Raw genomic sequence first — 25,531 nt, forward strand, 5'->3', positions numbered from 1 at the left:
AATAAGCCCTTGCCTAAATGTTCAGGGAACCAGAACCACAAGAGGCGCCAGACTGACAGGACATATCCCAAGGGAACAGCTAATTTTATAATGGTGGGAATACATGAATGGTAAGTCAACCTCCTTTCACGTTTCCACGGTGCAACTGATCGCTCTGACTTGAGGCACACTATTTATAGGAACTACATACATATTGGGAGTACAGCCCCATCTATTAGCAGCTTTTCGAACAATTTCCAAGCTTCTATATAACGTATATATAAAATTCTTACAGCATTCATTATAAATACACCGTATGATTCGATTGACAGAGAATCTCTATTATCAGTCCTGGAAGAAATGGGTTTGGATAAGAAAGCAACTAACATTATAAAAGTGACCCTTACAAATACATTTTCGAAAGTTAAATTTATGGGAGAATTATCGGAACCCTTTGAAATAAAAACGGGAGTGCGACCGGGGGATGGGCTATCACCATTGCCGTTCAATTGTGCGCTTGAGAAAGTAGTCAGAGAATAGAACAGAAATATTAAGAGTGGAATAAAACTGCGTTGCACAAAGAAGGACCTTAAAGTAAATTGCATTGCTTTTGCAGACGATATGGCGCTGTTTGCTGAAACAATGGAAGAAGCACGGGAGCAAATCCTTGAACTAAAGAAACAAGCAGCTAAAATAGATCTTCACATTTCCTTTGAAAAAACTAAGATATTGACAAACATCAAGCACTCGTGTAAATACCTCAAAGTTCAAGAACAAAAATTCAAATAGTAAAAGAATTCAAATATCTGGGAGAATGGATTGGTTGGAATGCTGGGGAAGGCAAAGCAACGGAATCCAGAAAAAATAAACTTGAATTGGCCTTCCAACTAACAAAAAATCCCTTTCATGGGGGTTCAAAATTACACATTACATGACGGTGATTAGGCCAGAAGCACTGTATGCAGCGGAAATACTAAACATGAATTTCAAAGGCCAAATGGAGAAACTTTAGCGAAAGGAAAGAAAAATTTTAAGAAAAAACATGGGACCAAAATTTCAAGACAATAAGATTATACACATCAAAAATGAAACTCTCTACAAGAAAATTGAAAAACTTTCAGATACTATGCGAAAAAGGAGGATAAATTTTTATGGTCATCTTCTCAGAATGAATTCCAACAGATTAACTAAACAAATCTTTGACTTCTTCCGTAATCGCAAAACGAAACCCAACTGGCTTAAATAAACTGAGAAAGACCTAGTAGAATTAAAGATTTCAGAAAATTCACTTATTGATCGAACAGCTAAATTAATGACTAAAGATGAAAACATGAAGTTCCAGGACAAATCTACCCAAAAGCCCAAACCCTGAATCTCGGAAGAAGAGAGGAAAAGAAGATTAGAAAGAATGAAGAAATACTGGGCCCTAAGAAAAGAACAACGCGCAAAGAAATGATTGATCCAGCGTACTCCAAAGAGGGTGAAACGAAAGAAGAAGAAATGTACCGTTTGTCGCACTCGTCTATCGATCTTAGTTTTTGAGATATTTAATTTTTAAATCAGGGACTCCTTCGCTGGACACCCTGTACCTCCAAGCCTATAAAAGATGTAGAACTGTAAAATCAGGAGGTTCTCTGGAAAATGAAAACTATGTAGTGCTGTGCGTAGGTCAATATTTACTCTAAGTTTCTATCGTCATTCATGTAGAAGATATAGTCTCGAGAAATCGGACGAATGTTTCTGAAACACCGTGTAGTTCACAGAACTAGGTCACAAGAGGCGACAGATTGATAGGACATATGCCAAAGGAACACATGTACTTATCTCGATGGGAACTGTTTCCTCACCCGCCATACAGCCCGGCACGAGCTCCTTCTGATTTGCATCTCTTCGACACACGAACCGCTGGCTACGAGGACAGCTATTTAGTTTCGATGACTACACTAAAATTTACTCCAACTTTCTGTCTTAATTCACGAAAAAGCTTGTTACTGTTATCTTGAGTAACTTCCCACGTAATATAAATGGCCTTTTTAAGTCTTTTAATTTGGTAAAGAACGGATGGAAACCCATTACACTGGAGACAGATTATGCTTTTATTCGCTCTGTCTACCAATGAAATACGATGAACCTATTTTGAAACACCATGTATTTGTCGTCTAATATCCGCATTCACATAAGTTCAGTATAATTAACCACTCTGCGTTTCTTTAAATTTAAAAGCAATAACAATCTAAACAACTTTTTAATAATTAAATAAATTTGTAGACAAAATTCGTGTGTGAATCAACAATGGCGGACATCTAATAGAACAAATTTAAATACTAACGATTTCCTTTCTACCTGACAACTTTCATTTCAGATAAGAATTTCCATAATCGAAAATATAAATATTTTGCATCGACTATACCATTATCATCGACATCACTAATGCAATTCATTGACAAGTCGATATATCGATACTTTATAAAACTTATCTACCTCTATTGCTCATACATGATACGAGGAATAAGTAAGTCTGATAATAGAGGGGAGATTTAGCAGAAATAGGGAAACCTACGTTACATTAGTATATTTCGTGACGAGTTTGATAATGTTTTGGTTTTTTTAATTAGTCGCTTACAGGGATAAATGGATAATCCATTCTCTCGATCGTTATGTGAATCTGACGAGAAGTCGCTATTGGTGGATTGATGGAAGCGGCCAGAATCTGGAAAGATTGTTCACCACGGACGAAAAATTGGCATGACATGATCCGTTGATGACGAAGTAGTGGTCGCCCAGAGCGAGGAAGTATTAAGGCGGATGCTTGATTAAATTTGGGCGTTTGCTATTTCGAGCCTGTGAAGTGTACATAAAGAAAAAGAACGGTCATGCTGTTCCACTAGGAGCGTGCAGTTTCTTACTTATTCATTAAACCCGTTTGCCGGCCGCTGTGGCCGAGCGGTTCTAAGCGCTTCGGTCCGGAACCGCGCTACTGCTTCGGTTGCAGGTTCGAATCCTGCCTCGGGCATGGATGTTTGTGATGTCCTTAGGTTAGTTAGGTTTAAGTAGTTCTAAGTTCTAGGGGACTGATGACCTCAGATGTTAAGTCCCATAGTACTTAGAGCCATTTGAACCGTTAAACCCGTTTGCCCATGTCTGTTACATTATTATGAATTCAGCCTGATGTTGAATGATCTGCAGCCAACTCTTCTTTGTGAGAAAACAAAAATGGAAATAACTACGATTCCTTCATTGTCACATATGAGCTTACGGCTTAAGCACGGTAGCATCAACATAAGCCCCACATCTGTGGGAGCATAAGACCAGCGGAAAAGTGCTCCTGTCGAAGCACAAAACTGGGGAATATCTTCTTTTTTAAAAGTCTCTGACAGAAAAGTGGGGAAACAGCTGTCTCAGTCCTCATTATGCCTCCCTCACCAAGAATTTTAACACGCTGACATATTATCGCTCTTTCAACACAAAACATACTAAATTCTTTTACCTAGTCTCTTTTTGAAGTTAAGCCTTCACACTCAGCGTCTCCCCCTGACTGGCAATATCTATATGTGTCCCTCTCCCACTGTCTCTTTCTCCCATTGATTTACGGTATATCCCACTGCCACTGTCTCCTCTCACTTACACTGTCTCCTTTTGTCTTTCTTTCCCATTTCAAGCGTCTCCACGATTCCGCAGCGGCTCATAAATTCTGGGGGGTCCAACTTACTTTTTCCCTTGTACTCACATGTTTAAAATTTCGGTCCACAATTCACCTCTCCTATATCTACGTGGGACGGTCCGGACCTCCCAAGCCTATGTATGACCTCCACTCATCTGTGTTTTACGTTTCCACTGACTCCTTCCTATTTTGCCCGCACTTATTCTACCTTCATCCATCTCTCTTACTCCTTTACTGTTACTGTCTCTCACTGATCATCAATATCTCATCTGTCTCTTGCTCCCACTGCGATTGCCTTCATCCAGCTCACTTTCAATTTCACTGACACTTTTTCTTTCCCACCACCACTGTGTCCTCTCTCTTTCTCTCCCACTGACACTGCCTCATCTTTCTTCCACCGTCGCTGTCTCTCTGCTACTCTGTTTCAGCACAAAAAAGAGCGAATACGTTCGCATCCAAAACTTTTTGGTGAGGAATGAGAACTGAAGTAGCTGGTTCCCCACATTTCGTACAAAGTTTTTTTTAAGAGGAGCATATTTTCCCTTTTTATGGTCCGACAGGAGAATTTTTCCTTTGGTTCCCTGGTTTCCCTGTTACAGGAGGGTGTGCTGCTTATGTAAAACGAATTCTGTATGTCAGTACAGTTTTGACAGTTTATTTATATACTTCGACATATTTTTACACTTTGATGCATACTAACAACAAATAAGTGTAGGTAATATCAGGTTGACAAAAGTCGTTTGATTTACATTTTTTCCTTGATATTTTGCTGATGGATTGCAGTTCACCGAAAACGCCCGTACATTGTAAAAAAGTTATTAGAAATATTTTCCTAAAATACTGCCTTTCTAGTTTTACATAATATTTGGCAGACATTGTAAGTTCTTTCAGGCACTTTAACACCGTTTCCAGCCCATTTTTGTCACTGCCGTAGCGCTTTGCGTATATTTGCGAATGTGTGAAGTACCCATTATACGAAATCAGCGCGTCATTAAGTTTTATTGATGAAGAAATGCTAATTAAAAACACCGTTTGGTGACTTCAGAACGCTAGCGATGACCGTAGAACCCTTTCCGTGTACTCACTACGACAGAGTAAACTACATTTACGCCTCAGATGGGGTATTACGTGCATGTTTTACGTGCATCTGTACGGTAACTTTCAATCTCTGTATCTCTGTAACAAATAAGTTTCGAAGTTCCCGAAAATATCATCTTAAGAACGTATGGTAAAAATGGAACAGATTAACCGTAGAAGCAGCCATCCCTAAAACTGATACTTTTCGTACCCGAAAATTATGGTTTTTCAGGGTTTTCTCAGGAACCAACTACGAAGAAACGGTGCTTTAATACGCCGCCTAAGGTCCACCCTAGACTTCACATACTACAAAAGAAGCAACGGATATGCTCAATTTGCCTGCGCTGGAGGAAGTGTGTGATGTTTAAAATTTGACCATGAATTGTAGGATAGGTACAGTATGTTCGTTCTTCCGACATGTATAAAAATGGTCCCACTAGGCCAACGGCTATCCAAAACGCTTGACCCTTTATCTATGTGATTAATAGAACCCGAGAAATAACCCCCTGAAAAATCGCAACTCCGCGTGCGATATTTTGGAAAACATTGGTACCGTCCACTGCGGTGCACGGCCCGATATTGTGTGTCTTAATTTGACACCAATGGCAGTTACATTTGCCATTCGTGATTTTTTATGCATTAAACTCTACATAAGAGATTGATTTCCAAGATATTCAATAACGCACGAAATTTGCAAAGCTTGTTACGGTTATCTTCAGTAATTTCCCACGTCATATAAAAGGCCTTTGTACTTTTTTTAATTTCATAAAAAACGGATGGAAACCCATTACATTGGAGACATATTATGCTTTCTTTTGCTCTGTCTACCGATGAAATCGTGTTTCCACGCTATGAATTAGTTACGCGAAATACTAACTCACTAATAATAATAATAGCGTGTGACAAGGGCCTCCCGTCGGTTAGACCGCTCGCCTGATGCAAGTCTTTCGATTTGACGCCACTTCGGCGACTTGCGCGTCGATGGGGATGAAATGATGATGATTAGGACAACACAACACCCAGTCGCTGAGTTGAGAAAATCTCCGACCCAGCCGGGAATCGAACCCGGGCCCTTAGGATTGACAGTCTGTCGCGCTGACCACTTTTTTTTTTTTTTTTTTTTTTTTACTACTCAGCTACCGGGGGCGGACACTAACTCACTGTATGATCATAACGTATATAGTCTCATATAGATTAATTCCAAGCTTTTTTTTCAATTGCAGTTTGTAGTGATATACTGATAGGTATCACAGTTTTCTAGTGTTGATTATGTTTTATTTATGAATCAGGACAGCCGTAGTAGTACACATTAGGAACACAGATATACGAGTGGAGCAGCAAGATCCTGTGACAAATTCGAGAAAAGTGAAGCTGCAAAGGGACGAATAACACTCCATGTTGAGGTAAGAATAAGAAAATCTGTTAGGTGAAGTTGAAGATGCAGATATCATTTTTATGTTTATTGGGGATTGGTGTTAGATTCAAACCTGAAAAAATAGTACGTGGGGCGTTCAATAAGTACTGCAACACTTCTTTTCTGAAAGCAGGTTGGTTTTATTCCGGGTTCCAATACACCTCATTATTCCCCACTCCTTTGGCTGAAAAATCCTTTTTTTAAACATAATCTTCGTTCAGTGCCACGGGCTTATGCCACCATACGGGATGGCCTGTATGCCAGCATGGTAGCATTCTACTGATCGACGTCGCAGCCAACGTCTTGCCGCATCCACATCATCCAAGTACTGCTTCCTGCGCAGTACATGCTTATTGAATCAAACACGTAGTCATTCGTTGCTCTTCATGGTCTTCTTCTAGGCGACGAGGAACCCAGCGTGCCCACACTGTCTCAACTGGTAGACGAGTGTGTCAGCATTACGAACAGAGACGGCCAATTGTGCAGCGAAGTGTTTGATTGAGATCCGTCGATCACCTCGAATGAGAGTGTCCGCACGTTCCAAAATTGTAGGCGTCAGTACAGTGTGCGGCCGGCCGGCACGCGGGAGACCGGACAGGTTTGTGCGACCTTGTTGTGGTGATGAGAGAAGCCCCGTCCAGCGGCTCGCCGTGCTTTTGTTCACTGCCAAATCTCTGTGCACATTCTGAAAGCGCATTTGAATATCTGTGTTACTCTGGTTTTGCGCCAAAAGAAATTCAATGACAGCTGTCTGCTTGGAACGCACCTACATTGCAGACGCCATCTTGAAGGCTACGCATAGCGCCGCCACGTATAGGAATTAATGAAACTATAGGAACTGAAGCGAGAATATTTCACCGTGTCCCCCAACAAATTACTTATTTTTTCAACCGAAAGTAAAATTCTATGTACCGACTTCACAGAAAATCGTAGGAAGTTCTGGTCTTACGTTACATCAGTAAGTGGATCGAAACAGCATATCCAGACACTCTGGGATGCTAATGGCATTGAAACAGAGGATGACAAGCGTAAAGCTGAAATACTAAACACCTTTTTCCAAAGCTCTTTCACAGAGGAAGACCGCACTGCAGTTCCTTCTCTAAATCCTCGCACGAACGAAAAAATGGCTGACATCGAAATAAGTGTCCAAGGAATAGAAAAGCAACTGAAATCACTCAACAGAGGAAAGTCCACTGGACCTGATGGGATACCAATTCGATTTTACTCAGAGTACGCGAAAGAACTTGCCCCCTTCTAACAGCCCTGTACCGCAAGTCTCTAGAGGAACGGAGGGTTCCAAATGATTGGAAAAGAGCACAGGTAGTCCCAGTCTTCAAGAAGGGTCGTCGAGCAGATGCACAAAACTATAGGCCTATATCTCTGACATCGATCTGTTGTAGAATTTTAGAACATGTTTTTTGTTCGCGTATCATGTCATTTCTGGAAACCCAGAATCTACTCTGTAGGAATCAACATGGATTCCGGAAGCAGCGATCGTGTGAGACCCACCTCGCTTTATTTGTTCATGAGACCCAGAAAATATTAGATACAGGCTCCCAGATAGATGCCATTTTCCTTGACTTCCGGAAGGCGTTCAATACAGTTCCGCACTGTCATCTGATAAAGAAAGTAAGAGCCTACGGAATATCAGACCTGCTGTGTGGCTGGATTGAAGAGTTTTTAGCAAACAGAACACAGCATGTTGTTCTCAATGGAGAGACGTCTACAGACGTTAAAGTAACCTCTGGCGTGCCACAGGGGAGTGTTATGGAACCATTGCTTTTCACAATAGGTATAAAAGACCTAGTAGATAGTGTCGGAAGTTCCATGCGGCTTTTCGCGGATGATGCTGTAGTATACAGAGAAGTTACAGCATTAGAAAATTGCAGCGAAATGCAGGAAGATCTGCAGCGGATCGGCACTTGGTGCAGAGAGTGGCAACTGACCCTTAACATAGAAAAATGTAATGTATTGCGAATACATAGAAAGAAGGATCCTTTATTGTATGATTATATGATAGCGGAACAAACACTGGTAGCAGTTACTTCTGTAAAATATCTGGGAGTATGCGTACGGAACGATTTGAAGTGGAATGATCATATAAAATTAATTGTTGGTAAGGCGGGTACCACGTTGAGATTCATTGGGAGAGTCCTTAGAAAATGCAGTCCATCAACAAAGGAGATGGCTTACAAAACACTCGTTCGACCTATACCTGAGTATTGCTCATCAGTGTGGGATCCGTACCAGGCCGGGTTAACAGAGGAGATATAGAAGATCCAAAGAAGAGCGGCGCGTTTCGTCACAGGTTTATTTGGTAAGCGTGATAGCGTTACGGAGATGTTTAGCAAACTCAAGTGGCAGACTCTGCAAGAGAGGCGCTCTGCATCGCGGTATAGCTTGCTGTCCAGGTTTCGAGAGGGTGCGTTTCTGGATGAGGTATCGAATATAGTGCTTCCCCCTACTTATACCTCCCGAGGAGATCACGAATGTAAAATTAGAGAGATTCGAGCGCGCACGGAGGCTTTCCGGCGGTCGTTCTTACCGCGAACCATTCGCGACTGGAACAGGAAAGGGAGGTAATGACAGTGGCACGTAAAGTGCCCTCCGCCTCACACCGTTGGGTGGCTTGCGAACAATAAATGTAGATGTAGGTTAAGAAAAAAGTAAGTTGCATTAATTATTAAACGCTCCTCGTATATTATTATCTGGTTTGCCTAGACGAGCTTTTCTTGTGTTTAAAACGAGTATTTCTGTCTCCTAGCAGAATACACATTTCCACCTGGGACGTAGTGTAGCTTAGAGAAAGGCAAAGAAACAACGTTCAAGGTAGCCACGAGACGGCATCTTGCCAGGTAACAGAACGCTAAGCTGTCCGTGACCTGTCCGTTCCGGCGGTGTTTGCTTCGAATATCTTAAGCATGCTAGGATTGTCTGTGTTTGTGCTGTGGTCTGGCTGGGGAAACGGAGATTAGGTTACAGTTTCGAACAAAAGAGCAGGGAAAGAGTACCAGAACAATTTGTCGTACGAGTAACGTGCTACGAGTGGAAATGACAATTACATGTCCTAATACGTCCCTCGGAAAAGAAAGCATGAAAGAGTAAAATTAAACGTAGTGTCGACGACAGTGTTGGTAGACAGAACACAACTTCGAACAGAGGAAGTGTACAAAATGTGAAGCATTCCACCTTTTACCCACATCTACAGCTGTAGCTAAACGATTACTCTTTAGTTCACTCGTAACTGTTTGGCAGAGGATTAACAGAATCACTTTCAGACTCTGCAGTGGCTCATAGGAAAACTGAACCCCTATTTCTTCCCGTGCTACCTTTGTTTTATTTTATTAGGTGGTCATTTCTAAATACACTCTCTGTCAAAAACAAGTGGAGCAGTGCCAATATAAGTTCGTGCACGTACACACTCTTGGTGGGTACTTAAATGATTAGAGCTACAATTATCTGTAACAGGTAGAACGACCAACGGATTCCATGAGTGTTGTTCATATTTTGTGTAGTTACCAGGACTGGTAGGGTATATAAGAGGCGCGAAGGGCGACAGATGACGAGTGATCACTGTGAAGGACACGGAGATGCCGCTTACTCGTGTGAAACAGCGTTATCAGTATCTGGCAGAATTTGAAAGCGGCCCCATTGTCAGTCTTGCCACAGTGGATACACCGGTTCCCGTCAGATCATCGAAGTTAAGCGCTGTCGGGCGTGGCTGGTACTTGGATGGGTGACCATCCGGACCGCCAAGCGCTGTTGCCATTTTTCGGGGTGCACTCAGCCTCACGATCCCAACTGAGGAGCTACTCAACTGAATGGTAGCGGCTCCGGTCAAAGAAAACCACCAAACGACCAGGAGAGCGGTGTGCTGACTACACGCCCCACCTATACGCATCCTCATCTGAGGAAGACACGGCAGTCGGATGGTTCCGATGGGCCACTTGTGGCCTGAAGACGGAGTGCCATTGTCAGTCTCCGTATGGCCGGATGGTCGAATCTTGCAATATTCAGATCTGTGAGGTAGTCGGATGTGACAGTGGCCTGATGCTCGACTGCATGGGAATGTGAGGGCAGACATCCTCCTCGTCTAGGTTCTGGTCGACCACATCCGACCACCACAAAGGATATTCGTCGTGCTGCGCGCCGCTCACGTCGTATCCCATTCACGTCTGCACCTGCCATCCGAGAATAACAGATGGACTTCTTGCAACTTTCTGCGTCATCCCACACCATTGGTCGGAGGATTGCACCAGCCGGACTAGGGAATTACCTTTCCGTGCGTGGGCTGCCGTTAACACCACAACACAAATGGCTGAGTCTGGAGGCTTCCGTGACTAGCAAGCATGGGCTCCTGACGAATGGAATTACACTGTGTTCAGCGATGAATCGCGGTTCTGTACTAATCTGGATGACCATCATAAGCGATTACAGCAGTAATTAAGGGAGAGGTACCATTCTCCTAATGTTGTGGAGAGACACATGGTGTTACTCCTAGTGTCATGGTGTAAGAAACCATGGGGTGAGAATTGAGGTCGTGGCTGAGGGAATTGCGACGGCACACGGTACGTCACGGACATCCTGCAACCTCATGTGTTACCTCTCATGCGGCAGTATTGTGGTGCCATTTCTCAACAGGACAATACACGACCACACGTGGCACGTGAGTCTATGAAATGTCTGCATGTCGATATACTCCTGTGACCAGCAAGGTCGCGAGACCCGTTCACGATAGAACATCTGTGGGACCACCTAGGACGTGCCATTATCCAGGACATAAATGACCTGTTACCACCGTTGCAGGCCAGCTGGCGTCAAGAGTGGACGCAATTTTTAATACACGCTTCCCAACCGAATCTGTGTATGCATCCAGGCCAGAGGGGTGCCACGACACAGTGAGATGTGGGCGCTTACTACCAAGTTCTTTTTTTAAATTTGACTCGATTTTGCGATCAGGAAGTAACGTTTCATCTAGGTATTCCATTTTTTTTTTTCGGGCAGTGTGTCTGTTCAGTGATATTAGTGACTCATCCTAGTGTATTCATTTGCAATATTGACTTAATATATTGACGACAACGGAAAGTGTAACACTATAAAGCAGCAGATCGATAATCGTCAAACTTTGTGGAGATGTTCATCCCGTAACGGGGATTTAATGACTGATCTTTCTGAGACGGTAAGAAGGACGGGACAGGTGTGTTTAAAGGTGTCGTTGGTTTTTCTGGACAAATTTCTATTCAATCATCTGAACATTGTATTGTATGTTAACCGGGGGCCTAGAAACGACGGAGAGGCTCCGTCCCCGCCGCAGCCGCAGTGGTCCACAACCCCACGACGACTACCACAGTCCACTTCACCCCTCTGCCGCCCCACACTGAACCGCTCTTTCAGGGTTATTGTGCAGTTCGGCCCCCCGGTGGACCCGGCGCCCCCCCCCCCCCCCCCTCCCAGGGAACGTCTCACACCAAACGCGTGTAACCCTTATGTTTACCTGGTTTACGTGGTAGAGTAATGGTGGTGTACGCGTACATGGAGAACTTGTTTGCGCAGCAATCGCCGACATAGTATAGCTGAGGCGGAATAAGGGCAACCAGGCCGCATTCGCCGAGGCAGATGGAAAACCGCCTAAAAACCAGCCACAGACTGGCCGGCTCACCGGACCTCGTGCCAGGGACCAGGCGCTCCTTCCCAATCCGGATAGCCGTGCATTAGACCGCACGGCTAACCGAGCGGGCGTATCTGAACACTACACATCATTGTGAGAGCGATTTGACCCTTGCTGGTCATAAATGTTCGATCACGAAACATATTTGGTCACATTTGGCCACAGGACAACGAATCTTTGATCTTCGATCTTAGCAAAAGATATTCTGTAATGTTTCATACACCTTATATAAAAAACAAATAGTCTACCATGACTCAGGCCTATATACACTATTAAAGTCCACTACACTATTAAAGTCCAATGATCCACGAAAGGTGATAACAAAACTGAATGCTAATGACAAGTATTAAAACCAAGAATTTCATGGTAAATATTTTATCTTATAATAATAGCAACTTTGTGACCTTTATTACGTTTTCCTTGCGAATCATGAAGGACAATTGCAAGCAAATAGCAAATTATTTAAAGTAGACGTTGACGCTAAAACTATGCACAAAAGACATTCTTGGCGAAGTGTTTACGTAACGTTGGCAATACTGGTGCACTAGACTTCACGTAAGCAAATGGTGGCACCCTTACATCAATAAAGAATATCGATCCATACAACAGACAACCTCAGCACAATAAAATAATTAAAGGTGTTTGAATGTCAGAAAGCTTCACAATTTAATATCTCAGTATAACATGACATTCCTTTGCATTACTTGAAACACATGGTCACGGCCACAGGTAAACAAACGACAAGCCAAACTAAACGCCATCTTCTAAAAGTATTGGCGAATGAGAATGAAGCTTACACTGAAAAACGGTCCCCTTGTTTGTACCAGAGGCGAAAGCACTCACATACACTATTTAACAAGGACACTGGCTCACGCACAGAGAGAACACTGAAAAAATTCAAGGAACGACACAAACGTTATATAAAGGTTAATTTTAATAATCAACAGCCTCAGTTGCATCGTTTACCTAGAATTTACCTCGGTTTCAGTCGGGATAACCCAAACTGCCACAGAATAACAGTAACTACCGTTTGACCATAGTGGACATCGTCAAGCTAAAACTACAACTCCATAAATTATCGTCAGACTGTAAAAACTTATCTGAAACTGCCTCGGCCCCACTTTACGACAGCGATGCGCCAGCCACGAGTGCTGTACTGGAGGGAAAAAAAAAAACAATGCCGTACGAACCACAGTGACTGGCCATACAGCATCAATCACACACATGATCGACTTCTTGCAGCGTCAGATGAGCACTGAGCTACTGTGAATTCGGTACAACCTATTCATTTGACTACCATCCACACCAGGAAGGACATGACAGGCATAATGGGCATGGGTGTGTGTGTTCTCCATAGCTTATGTTAGTTTAAGTTAGATTAAGTAGTGTGTAGGCTTAGGGACCGATTATCTTAGCAGTTTGGTCCCATAAGACCTTAACACAAATTTCCAATTTACAGGCATAATACGTAGCCTAGCACCTAACTCCACACACTGCAGCGAGGAAATGGGATGTGGACAGCATATTCTCGTTGCTGGTGACTCTGCAGCGATTATCTGGGTATTGTATTTGGTACGCGACATTGAGGTAATAACAAGCAGACAGCCTCCACTCGAGGCCGGTTACCCCGACACATCCACGAGGGCGTCGCCCTCCACGTTCAGCAACGAGAAGTGTGAGACAAACAAACAACCTGCAGTCGATAATCAGAGCTCAGGAACACGCTCGTGGCTCTGTGGTTGCGGCCACAACTCCAATTCACAGGTTGGCTATTACCTGACGCACTCCAGCGGGGTTTCGCCATTATGGACTGCAAGACATCTTCAGTGGCCTAGAATATGTACGTATTTTTGTTTATACTATTTAGTTTACATTTCTGGACGATCTACAAAAAGGTTACGAACAGGTATGGGAGTTTGGCGTTTCTATGCCGTAGTAATAATTTAAATTTCTGCTTACAGATTTTGTCGATGTTGTTCTACATGTTGTGTTTCTGTTCCATTTTTGGCGCTGTTCGTCATCTTATATATTACATCTGAAGTTTTGTTTTTCAGACTTCACAGCTCTAAAAACTTAACACTTGTTTCGATGTTATGTTAAAGGTGGAACGCGCATCGAGCGAAAATTATGTTTCATTGAGTTATAGACTACTGGCCATTAAAATTGCTACACCACGAAGATGACGTGCTACAGACGCGAAATTTAACCGACAGGAAGAAGATGCTGTGATATGTAAATGATTAGCTTTTCAGAGCATTCACACAAGGTTGGCGCCGTTGGCGACACTCAGACATGAGGAAAGTTTCCAACCGATTTCTCATACACAGCAGTTGACCGGCATTGCCTGGTGAAACGTTGTTGCGATGTCTCGTGTAAGGAGGAGAAATGCATACCATCACGTTTCCGATTTTGATAATGGTCGGATTGTAGCCTATCGCGATTGCGGTTTATCGTATCACGACATTGCTGTTTGCGTTGGTCGAGATCCAATGACTGTTAGCAGAATACGGAATCGGTGGGTTCAAGAGGGTAATATGGAACGCCGTGCTGGATCCCAACGGCCGCGTATCACTAGCAGTCGCGATGACAGGCACTTTATCCGGATAGCTGTAACGGATCGTGCAGCCACGTCTCGATCCCTGAGTCAACAGATGGGGACGTTTGCAAGACCACAAGCATATGCACGAAAAGTTCGACGACTTCTGCAGCAGCATGGACTATCAGCTCGGAGACCATGGCTGCGGCCCTGACGCTGCATGAAAGACAGGAGCGCCTGCGATGCTGTACACAACGACGAACCTGGGTGCATGGATGGCAAAACGCCATTTTTTCGGAGGAATCCAGGTTCTGTTTACAGCTTCATGACGGTCGCATCCGTGTTTGGCGATATCGCGGTGACCGCACATTGGAAGCGTGTATTCGTCATCGCCATACTGGAGTAAAAATGGTTCAAATGGCTCTGAGCACTATGGGACTCAACTGCTGAGGTTATTAGTCCCCTAGAACTTAGAACTAGTTAAACCTAACTAACCTAAAGACATCACAAACATCCATGCCCGAGGCAGGATTCGAACCTGCGACCGTAGCGGTCTTGCGGTTCCAGACTGCAGCGCCTTTAACCGCACGGCCACTTCGGCCGGCGCCATACTGGAGTATCACCGGGCGTGATGGTATGGGGTGCCATTGGTTACACGTCTCGGTCACCTCTTGTTCGCATTGACGGCACTTTGAACAGTGGACGTTACATTTCAGATGTGTTATGACCCGTGGCTCTACCCTTCATTCGATCCCTGCGAAACCCTACATTTCAGCAGGATAATGCACGACTGCATGTTGCAGGACCTGTACGGGCCTTTCTGGATACAGAAAATGTTCGACTGCTGCCCTGGCCAAGACATTCTGAAGATCTCTCACCAATTGAAAACGTCTGGTCAATGGTGGCCGAGAAACTGGCTCCTGACAATACGCCAGTCACTACTCTTGATGAACTGTGGTATCGTGTTGAAGCTGCATGGGCAGCTGTACCTATACACGCCATCCAAGCTCTGTTTGACTCACTGCCCATGCGTATCAAGGCCGTTATTACGGCCAGAGGTGGTTGTTCTAGGTACTGATTTCTCAGGAGCTATGCACCCAAATTCCGTGAAATTGTAATCACATGTCAGTTCTAGTATAATATATGTGTCCAATGAATACCCGTTTATCATCAGCATTTCTTCTTAGTGTAGCAATTTTAACGGCCAGTAGTGTAATTAGACAGTCCAAAAGTAAAAATTATCAACATACCGTTATATTACGCACAACTGAGGACGACAGGACTACAAAAGTTGAAAATGTTTAGTATAAATCTTTGCCTTGCCAGTATTATTTTGCTTTAAACCTACTTTGTTATTTATAATGATACAAAACTATCATTCTATGTACTGCCTCCGACTGTCATATAGAACAAACTGACTGATTGACTGACACGTCGTTAATTTTAAATAAAACAAAAACTGGTATTATTTTCTTAATTACTTAATTCTTTGACAGATTAACAACACTCAGTTACATTAAATTAGGAAAGGTACAGGATTCTAGTCCGTGTAACAATGACAGGTTAACATGAAAGGGGAGCTAGAATATCACGCAAGCATCAATATTATTTAAATTCAATAATATTCACTACAATTTTCTGGGAATGCCTTACAAAAGTGATAAGCTAACCTGATATGAACAGCTTTACAGGGTGTTGATGCTGTTCAGGCGACGGTGTCGGTGACGATGCTCCATTAGTTCCAACTGTTGGGAGAACACTTTTGTCAGTTGCGGACGATTATGGGGAAAGATCTTGTTGTTACCTGGAGAATAATTCCAACCACTTACGAAGCTCCCAAGGAGCGCGGGGAGAAAGCAAGCCTATAGGACGAGTGCTCGAATGTCTCCCACTTGGATTGGCGTAACTTCTGCGTTGCTACATTCTCGATGTGGGGACGTGCGTTATCATGAAGCAGCAGCACCTCTTGTAGTTTTACACAATGGTGGTTTTCGACGGACATGCTGGCCCATACACATTCTTCACCCTCCTATGGTTCTACTGGTGTTTGTCCTTCGGCAGCCAAGAAAAGAATAACAGCACGTTGGTCCTGTTTGGACAAATTTGATAATAACGTCGCCATAGTTCACGTTGCCCTACGTACCACACGGTCGTCGGAAAGAGACGACTACCACACTAATGCCTTTCCTCCATGTCGGTGCTTGTATACCCGCATCGGAGCCGCGCTACGTTGCATCTACGCTCCAGCAGAGCCCTCAAACGGGAAGTTGAAAGGGTAACCATTAACACCCTGTACTTAAGGTATGATGTGTGTAATGAATACATTGTTCTGCGAGAATCATTTCCTGTCTACTCGCGGAATCGGGTGTACTGTCGATGATGTGCATCTTCGCAACACAGTATTGTGTTGGGGAGACGCACACCACCGGCAGTACATTCGAGTCCACGAGATGACACCGAATCGCCGGGAAACTCTAAGAAATTACATTTCCTGTCGTGTTAGACCCGTTCTCCTGTTGTATACAAGGGCGGATAAACAGAGGACTAAATTACCGGGAAATGTCTCAGCGATGTCCCATTTTTCGCACTTCTCCCTTCGCTCCCTCCCGCTTTTGAGGAAATGGAATGTTACAGGCTTCTCTTGTAGAAAATTTAATGTACTTTGACATGATGTAGGGGTTTTTGTTGACAACCTTTATATTTTTCGAGTTGTCGAGAAATGGAATGACTTTCGGAAAGGGGACAAAAAATGGCTGGTTTTCAGCTCGTTCCAGCGCCGATACTTCTCGTCAGAAAATCAAACCTGACGTGTATTTTATAGTAAATTTTGTATTTTATCAAACAGTGGAAAATCCAGGATGGAACGTAACAATGTTATGAAAGGGAAATTTGCCATTCACCATATAGCAGTCCGTCCCCGATAGCAGCCGGCACGGTATCTCAGCGTGTTCGGTCAGAGGGCTGCTCGCCCTCTGTAATAAAAAAACTGAGAAAAGGAATCAACGACCAACTTAAACGGATGGCTTGTGACGTCCGCCGAGACCAAACGCAACCAACAATACCGAACACAATGAAAAGAAATGCCGGCACGGTAGCTTAGCGTATTCGGTCAGAGAGGTGGCTGGCCTCTGTAATAGAAAACTGAGTGAAAAGATCTACAACGAACTTCAAAGGATGTCATGTGACGTCCGCTACGACGAAATACAACTAACCACACACACACACACACACACACACACACACACACACACACACCGGTAACTCAGCGTGTGTCAGAGGGTTAGCTACCCTCTGTAATAAAAAAAAAAAACTGAGTTAATGGGTCAACGACGAACTGAAACGGGTGTCTTGCGACGTCCGCCCCGAGCAGATACAACTAACGAAAACGAACAAAATGAGATAAAAAAAAAGTGGTCAGCGCGACAAAATGCTAATCCTAAGGACCCGGGTTCGATTCCCGGCTGGGTCGGAGATTTTCTCCGCTCAGAGACTGGATGTTGTGTTGTAATAATCATTATCATTTCATCCCCATCGATGCGCAAATCGCCGAAGTCGCGTCAAATTGAAAGACTTGCACCCGGCGAACGGTCTACCCGACGGGAGGCCCTAGTCACACGACATTTACATTTTTACCATATAGCGGAAATGCTGAGTCGCAGATAGGCACAACAAAAAGACTGTCACAAATAAGCTTTTCTGCCAGTAAGGCCTTCGTCAAAAATAGATCACAGAAACACACACACATACTCACGCAAAATGGTTCAAATGGCTCTGAGCACTATGGGACCTAACTTCTGAGGTCATCAGTCCGATAGAACTTAGAACTACTTAAACCTAACTAATCTAAGGACTTCACACACATCCATGCACGAGGCAGGATTCGAACCTGCGACCGTAGCGGTCGCGCGGTTCCACCATGAGAAGACCAAAAATCCTTGGGATGAAACTGGCAGTTGAGCGACCCCATAGACAATATGGCAGTGCTATCTTTGTGAGGAACGATATAGCTGTTCTCTCTACCTCACTTACAGAATTCAACAATATTGAAATACTGTCTGTAGAACTGAATGGTTGTATTGTGTCGTCAATTTACAAACCCCCAGGAGCAGATTTCCAATTTTCACCTACAGACAACTACACCAATCAACAAGCTCACTTTATTGTTGGAGATTTCAATAGTCATAGCAGTGTTTGGGGTTATGTTGAGGACGACAGTAATGGTGAAGCAGTTTTGACTTGGGCTGATACCAACCATCTTAATCTTGTCCATGATAATAAACTCCCACCATCTTTTAACAGTGGGCGTTGGAAACGTGGGTATAACCCCGACTTAATTTTTGTTAGCGAGAACATAGCTCACCAATGCAGAAAAACTGTTCTAAATCCGATACCAAATACTCAACACCGCCCCATAGGCTGCCAAGTGTTTGCAGCCATTACTCCTAGAATCACATCATTCCGAAGGCGATACAATTTCAAGAAAGCAGACTGGCAGAAGTTTGCTGATCTCCTTGACTCAGAAGTTTCACGCATAGAACCCTCAGTTTCCAACTACGATGAGTTTGTAGAAGCCGTGAAAAGATGCTCAAGACTCTCAACTCCCAGAGGCTGTCGAGTTAACTACATACCTGGCTTGACAGAAGAATCCGTGAAGCATCTACATAACTATATCCAACTTTTCAATGATAATCCTTACAGCATTGAAACCTTAACTGCTGGCCAAAATTTATCCTCAGCCTTAGCCAAATCCAAAAAAGAACGATGGATAGAGTTACTCGAGAACCTTGATATGTCTAAAAGCAGTCAGAAAGCCTGGCAGTTGCTGCGACGCCTGAACAACGACCCTGTCCACAATCATGGCCATGCAAACATTGCACCAGATCAAATTGCTCATCATCTAGTTCAGAATGGAAGGGTCAATTGTTCTAAAGATAGAACAAAACTCAAAAGAGAACCTGAACGTGAAAACAACCATCTATCAAATGACTTCATCTTACAAGAACTCAGAACCGCAATTCAGAAATGCAAAAATGGTAAAGCGCCTGGTCTAGACGACCTAATGATTGAGCAAATTAAACATTTTGGTCCCATCACGGAAAGATGGCTTCTGCAATTCTATAATGGTTGTCTGAAGCGGAAACAGATCCCTGCCATCTGGAGGAAAACTAAAGTTATTCCCTTACTAAAACCTGGAAAGGGTGCAGCTGATCCCAAGAACTACCGACCGATTTCGCTCCTTTGCCATTTGTATAAAATCTATGAAAGAATGTTGCTAAATAGACTCACTCCCATTGTTGAAAAACAACTCATACCTCAACAAGCAGGTTTCCGACCTGGAAAGAATTGTACAGCACAAGTCCTTAATCTGACTGAACATATTGAAGAGGGATATGAAAAAGGATACATTTCCGGGGCTGTCTTCGTGGATCTCACAGCAGCATATGACACCATTCAACATCGACAATTATTGCACAAAGTCTACTACATCACTAGAGACATTAATTTCACCAGAACTGTGCAGACACTTTTGGAAAACCGGCGATTCTATGTGGAGTTCCAAGGAAGAAAGAGTAGATGGAGAAGTCAAAGGAATGGCTTGCCTCAGGGTAGTGTCCTTTCCCCCATATTGTTCAATATATTTACAAATGACCAGCCTCAACCTTCTCTTACAAAGAGTTTCATCTATGCAGATGATCTTGCCTTAGTCACACAAGCCAGAGATTTTGACACAGTAGAAAACCAGCTTACTGTTGCTCTCAAGGACCTATCTGAGTACTACAGAGTCAATAACTTAAGACCGAACCCTGCTAAAACTCAAGTTTGTGCCTTCCACCTACGCAATCGAGAGGCCTATAGAAAACTTACAGTGTTTTGGGAAGATCAAGAGCTTGAACATTGTTTCTACCCCAAATATCTGGGTGTCACCTTAGATCGAACGTTGACCTACAGAAAACACTGCACTAACACTAAGCAGAAAGTTGCTGCTCGTAACAACATCCTGCGGAAGCTCACTGGCAGCGTTTGGGGTGCAGATCCCAAACTACTAAGAACATCAGCCTTGGCCTTGTGTTATTCCGCAGCTGAATACGCATGTCCTGTATGGTACAAGTCATCTCATGCAAAGCAGGTTGATGTGGCCCTGAACGAAACCTGCAGGACAGTAACGGGATGCCTCAAAGCTACACCTATTGATAAACTCCATAAACTAGCAGGTATTGCTCCTCCAGACATAAGGCGTGAAGTCGCAGCCAAACTTGAGAGACATAAAGCAGATCATAACACCGATCACCTGCTACATGGATACCAGCCACCAATTAGTAGACTCAAATCTAGGAGGAGCTTCATGAGAACTACTACACCCCTCACCGGTCGGACTGGAGCAGCCAGACTATCTCAGTGGACAGCAAAATCTGACAGTAATGATTGGATGACTCCTTCTGAGACCCTTCCTCCTGGTGGAAATCAAGTCTGGACAGTGTGGAAGTCTCTAAATCGGCTCAGGAGTGGCGTCGGACGAACTAAGGACAATCTGTTTAAATGGGGCTTTATGAAGGAATCTTCCACCTTGTGTGACTGCGGAGAAGAACAGACAACCAAACATTTAATTAACTGTCCTAGATGTCCTGTATCATGTTCCACACAAGAGCTTGTTGATGTTTCAGACAATGCTGCTGCCGTTGCACAATTTTGGGCTAATACCGTTTAGTTCGTTCTTTTATGATTTGACCTGATTTGTTATATTGTGTATATTGTAAATATTGTTGTAATGTTTTTGACTCGAAATAAAATAAAGGGGAACAACTGAAGCTAGTGCGAAAATTTAGACGTTTTAGTAATTTTCGTTGTGAAGCCGACCTCTCATAAGGCAGCAAACATGAAATTCCGATTGACCGCCCCAAAAAACGTATAGAACCGTTGAGAATAAGCTTCTGCAATTTCGTTACGTAAACGCCTGTTTTGAATATCGGTTGACTGGACTAAAATAGCCACCTGCAGAGGCGTTATTAGCTGCGGCGTGTTACGGCACAAACGCTCCACCCCTTTACAGAAGTTCTTGCTTCGGTGGTTCTTTTGTAAAGGATTTCGCTACTCCTCTTTTTACCCCTTTTGTGGCTAATGCTGGGCGGAGCCACGCGGTAAAAAACATCCACCATTCACAGTGGCTCCTGCGGCGGCCGCACATCCCGTTTACCTGACCTCCGCACCCTTTCATCGCTTTTTTACTGTTGCCGGCGTCTCCACCTCTGAACAGGTCTGTGCGGTCTGGAGCCGGCAAGACAGAAATCGATAGGGGTCGGGGTATATATATGTCTCTTTTTTTCCCGTCGATTAAATACGAGTCGCGTGGCGCAGGCTTTGCAGGGAGGGGCAACCCTTGCCGGAAGGCTGGCGTTTACAAAAGCGTTTAGCACCCCTTTTTTCACCCTTTGTGTGCGCCGGGCTGCGCGCGACCCTTTACCACCGGCGCAGGTAGGAACGGCAAGCGAGGTGTGGCACCACGTCTCGTTCCCTCTCTTTTTTTCGCGGCACCGGCTATGAAATTAAATTTCGCTCAGGAAGGATTAGAGGCCTTTTTTCCTGGTGGGGTGGCTGTGAGGCGTGTGCAGTGGGACCTTGCACAGAGGTGTTCTGCCGTGTTTGTTATGTACACAGGAGACCGGCTGAAAAGGGCAATGAACACGTATCAACTTGACGTAGTCTAGGTTATCGCCGGAGAGTTAGTTTGCTGTGGCACTAGGGTTCTGACGGCCAAACCACAGATCAACCCGCAGACCTACCGGCAGTGGTGTAGCCGGAGTATGGCAGTAGGGGTAAGTGCCCTAACCGCCGTTCTCGTGAGGGAGCATTTTTGTGATAGGCGAAAAGAACGAGGAAGGACAAAAGAAAAAGGGAAGAGGGACAAAAAGGCAGGAAAGGAGAAAGAGGGGAATGATTTGGAGGTCACTAAAATGGGGAATGATTGCAGATGTGTGATAGAGAATCGTGAGGAAGGGTAAAAGGCAGATTGCATATTCTTAGATTTACCTAACTCTTTTGACACAGTGAAGACTTTTAATGAAGATCCGAGAGCACAGCACAGGTATGTGAGTGGCGGAAAGAGCCGTTAGTTAATACAACTCGTAAGTTCTCCTGGACGGCGAGTGTTCATCGGAAATAGAGATATACTTGGGAGTTCTACAGAGATCTGTGATAGGACTGCTGTTGTTCTCTATACATGTAAACGCTCTGATGGACTGCGTGTGCTACGGTCTGCAAGTGTTTGCTTATGACACTGTACGGGGAAGCGTCGTCGTTAGGAGACTGTTGGAGGATGCTAAATAACTTGGATAGATTTTATGTTTGATTTTATGAATGACAGCTTGCTCTAAATGTAAAATATAATAAAAAATTAAATTCAAGTTTTCTTTCGTATCTTGCTCTATGTTTGTGATGTATCTTTTGTTTTAGTTATTTAGCTCCATATTGTTAAATTTGATATGCTCTTTGTATTGTGTGTTAAAATTCCTGCTTGTCACTCCAAAATACACTGCATTACAACTTCAGCATTTGTGGTGGTTGTGCCTGAGTCTTGGAATTTTTCTCTCTTGCGCGTTGAGGTGTTTAAATATATTTGAAGGGCATTTGTTGCGTTATATGCTACATAGAAACCACGTTTGTTTAGAATGTTTGCAGGTGGTCCTCAGCTATAACCAATAATATAATGTTAATACCAAGATGAAGGTCGCTCGATGAGCCGTCTGCCAGGGTCTTGCATAGATGTAGAAACGAGGATTGACAAATCAACAAGACTGAAGATGTAAAATACACTTTTAACGAAATAGGAAGTAAGTCAGCATTCAGTTGCGATTCAGTATCTGTACTTTATTGCAGATCCACATTTCAGCTACGGTACAACTATCATGAGTGCTGGAAAATATGAGTAATAAAGATGAATCAGACACCGAACGTCATAAAAAACCTGTATCACAGTTACGCAGAACTGGAGACTCCATAGTAAGAAAAACACCGTATGAAGTAAGTCATATAGGGTCAATAGGCTTGCAAATGCACTTGTTATCATACGACCTTAATGTGTGCATAACTTAATTAAAACGGAGGCTCGTGTTTACTGGCCTATACAACAAGCTACAATATATGCCACAGAGCATGACCAACGCCCTGCATACCAATGACATCTGTGCATGATTAGCAGTTCATACAATTTTTATGTTAAATTAGAAGTAGGCAAATAATAGTTATAATTAAATATGAGTTTTGCAAAAAACAGGTGACAAGGCGAGATAAGAACGCTATAATGACTTGGTGGAACAAGCCCGTGATCCAGAAATGAAACATGTAACTTAAAATTAATGTTAATTTTTTAAAACTTATAACCATGAATACAGCCTGATGTAAGCAAATCACAATTATTATTTTTAATTTTATTTTATTTTACGTTTTTACAATTTTATATAACATCAAAAACTACATATAGTTCTTATTATAGTTCTTTAAAGAATTTAATAGGACAGGTACTTCTCCAATTTTCGCACAACTATTTTCAGTTATATTTGGCTGAAAGCGGGCGGACGGCAGTAGGAAACTGTGGGTCCCACTTCCCCAGTATCGAACCATGGATCCGCGCCTGGAATCAACCAGAGAGCGCCAGTGATTTTTCTGATAGCATCCCATTGCTCATGCTACGTAAAAGAAACGGCTTGTGTTCTGATGTCCTCATCGCTTCATGGCAACACCATGCCCAGTGTCATCGCAAAGAAGTGAGACCTTAAATAATTTTACACCTTCAAAGGAAACCGAACATAGAGCAGTAGCTCTCGAGAATGTGTAGGAGGCAGGGGGAAAAAAGGGAGAAGAGCTTTTCGACGAATTGAAACTGCCAATATTTTTACCTAAGGCCGAACGTGAAAAGGTCCGAAGGATTACCGCTGGTAAGGGTTTTGTCAGACGGCGCAGGGTTTCCAGCCTCTCGTGCCTCCGCCGTAGGAATGCAACGTAACCACTACCTTTAGGTGTTCGCTGATGGAAAAATATAGGCGGAAGGCGGACAAAGGGGGCGCTGTGCCGGGGTAAGGGGAGGGGGTGGGGGTGGGGGTTGGGTGAGACCGGGTCGCTGGCCTGCCCTCTCCTCTCCAGGGTCGACGGCCTCTCACGACTTCCTGGCACCACCCACAGCCACCCCTGGACTCTCCCACCCCAGCCCCCGGATTCCGTGAAACCCCACACTTTCCTCGCTCCTGTTGCAAAAACTACGCCAGCCACTCTTGTACACCAAAGGTTCGTTTGAGCAGTTACCAGAAAGCGCCAGACAACAGGCTGTACTGCGCATGCGCAGGTATGACGACGTAGGCAGCCCGTGCTTGCTGCTTGCTCCGCTCATACGCTTTTCGTCGTATTTCTGGTGGAATTTCGTGCGTGGTGGGGCATCACGTGACAATGTGCAACCCTGCGGCATGTTGTTGAGAGGACATACTGAGTTGTACTTAGAGCAATTGTTTTATCATATCCCACACAGATAAAGGATGCAAATGAGGAAGCAGTTCTTGGCAAAATATCATTTCAAAATTAGACTCCACAGCTCGAAGTACCATAAAATTTTGCTAAGGGGTGAATTTGACAGACTTTTTTTTTTTAATTCGTACTCTGCAATATTGTTATGTAGCATTTCCAGCAGGTTTACATCTACACAGCACTGCGAAGAGCTAGTAGGATGGAATACAAATATCTTACAAAAAAAAAAAAAAAAGTGACAGTTTCTTGTGTAGCTTACACCGGAATACAGGACAATAACATTCATGACTATTTCAGAATGTGGAAAAATTAACATGGTTGTCTGTGACACAAAGAAACTGTACAACTGACAGTTTATGTTCTACTCTAGGAATAAATATGAAGCCATGTGGGGAGTTAAAACGATAAAACACGGTATGCTGCCAGTCTAAAATTTAGCATAGAATGGCATTCTATAAATTTAAGACGTAAACACAAATTAAGAAATAACTTCAGTCCTAGACAAGTGCCTTGTGATCGAAAAACACTTTCACAGAAGGCAGATTTGTAAAATTCTGCTACAGCTGTCATTATATTTGAAACAAAATATTCAGTTCAAAACTACTGACCAAATTTGCCTGCTTAGCTTCAAGTGAATGTTTACGTATGTTCGTACGTATATAGCACTAAGAGATCTTCCAGTGTCAT

This window comes from Schistocerca nitens, chromosome 8 (genome assembly GCF_023898315.1).
Source record: "Schistocerca nitens isolate TAMUIC-IGC-003100 chromosome 8, iqSchNite1.1, whole genome shotgun sequence".
In the NCBI taxonomy this organism is placed as follows: Eukaryota; Metazoa; Arthropoda; class Insecta; order Orthoptera; family Acrididae; genus Schistocerca; species Schistocerca nitens.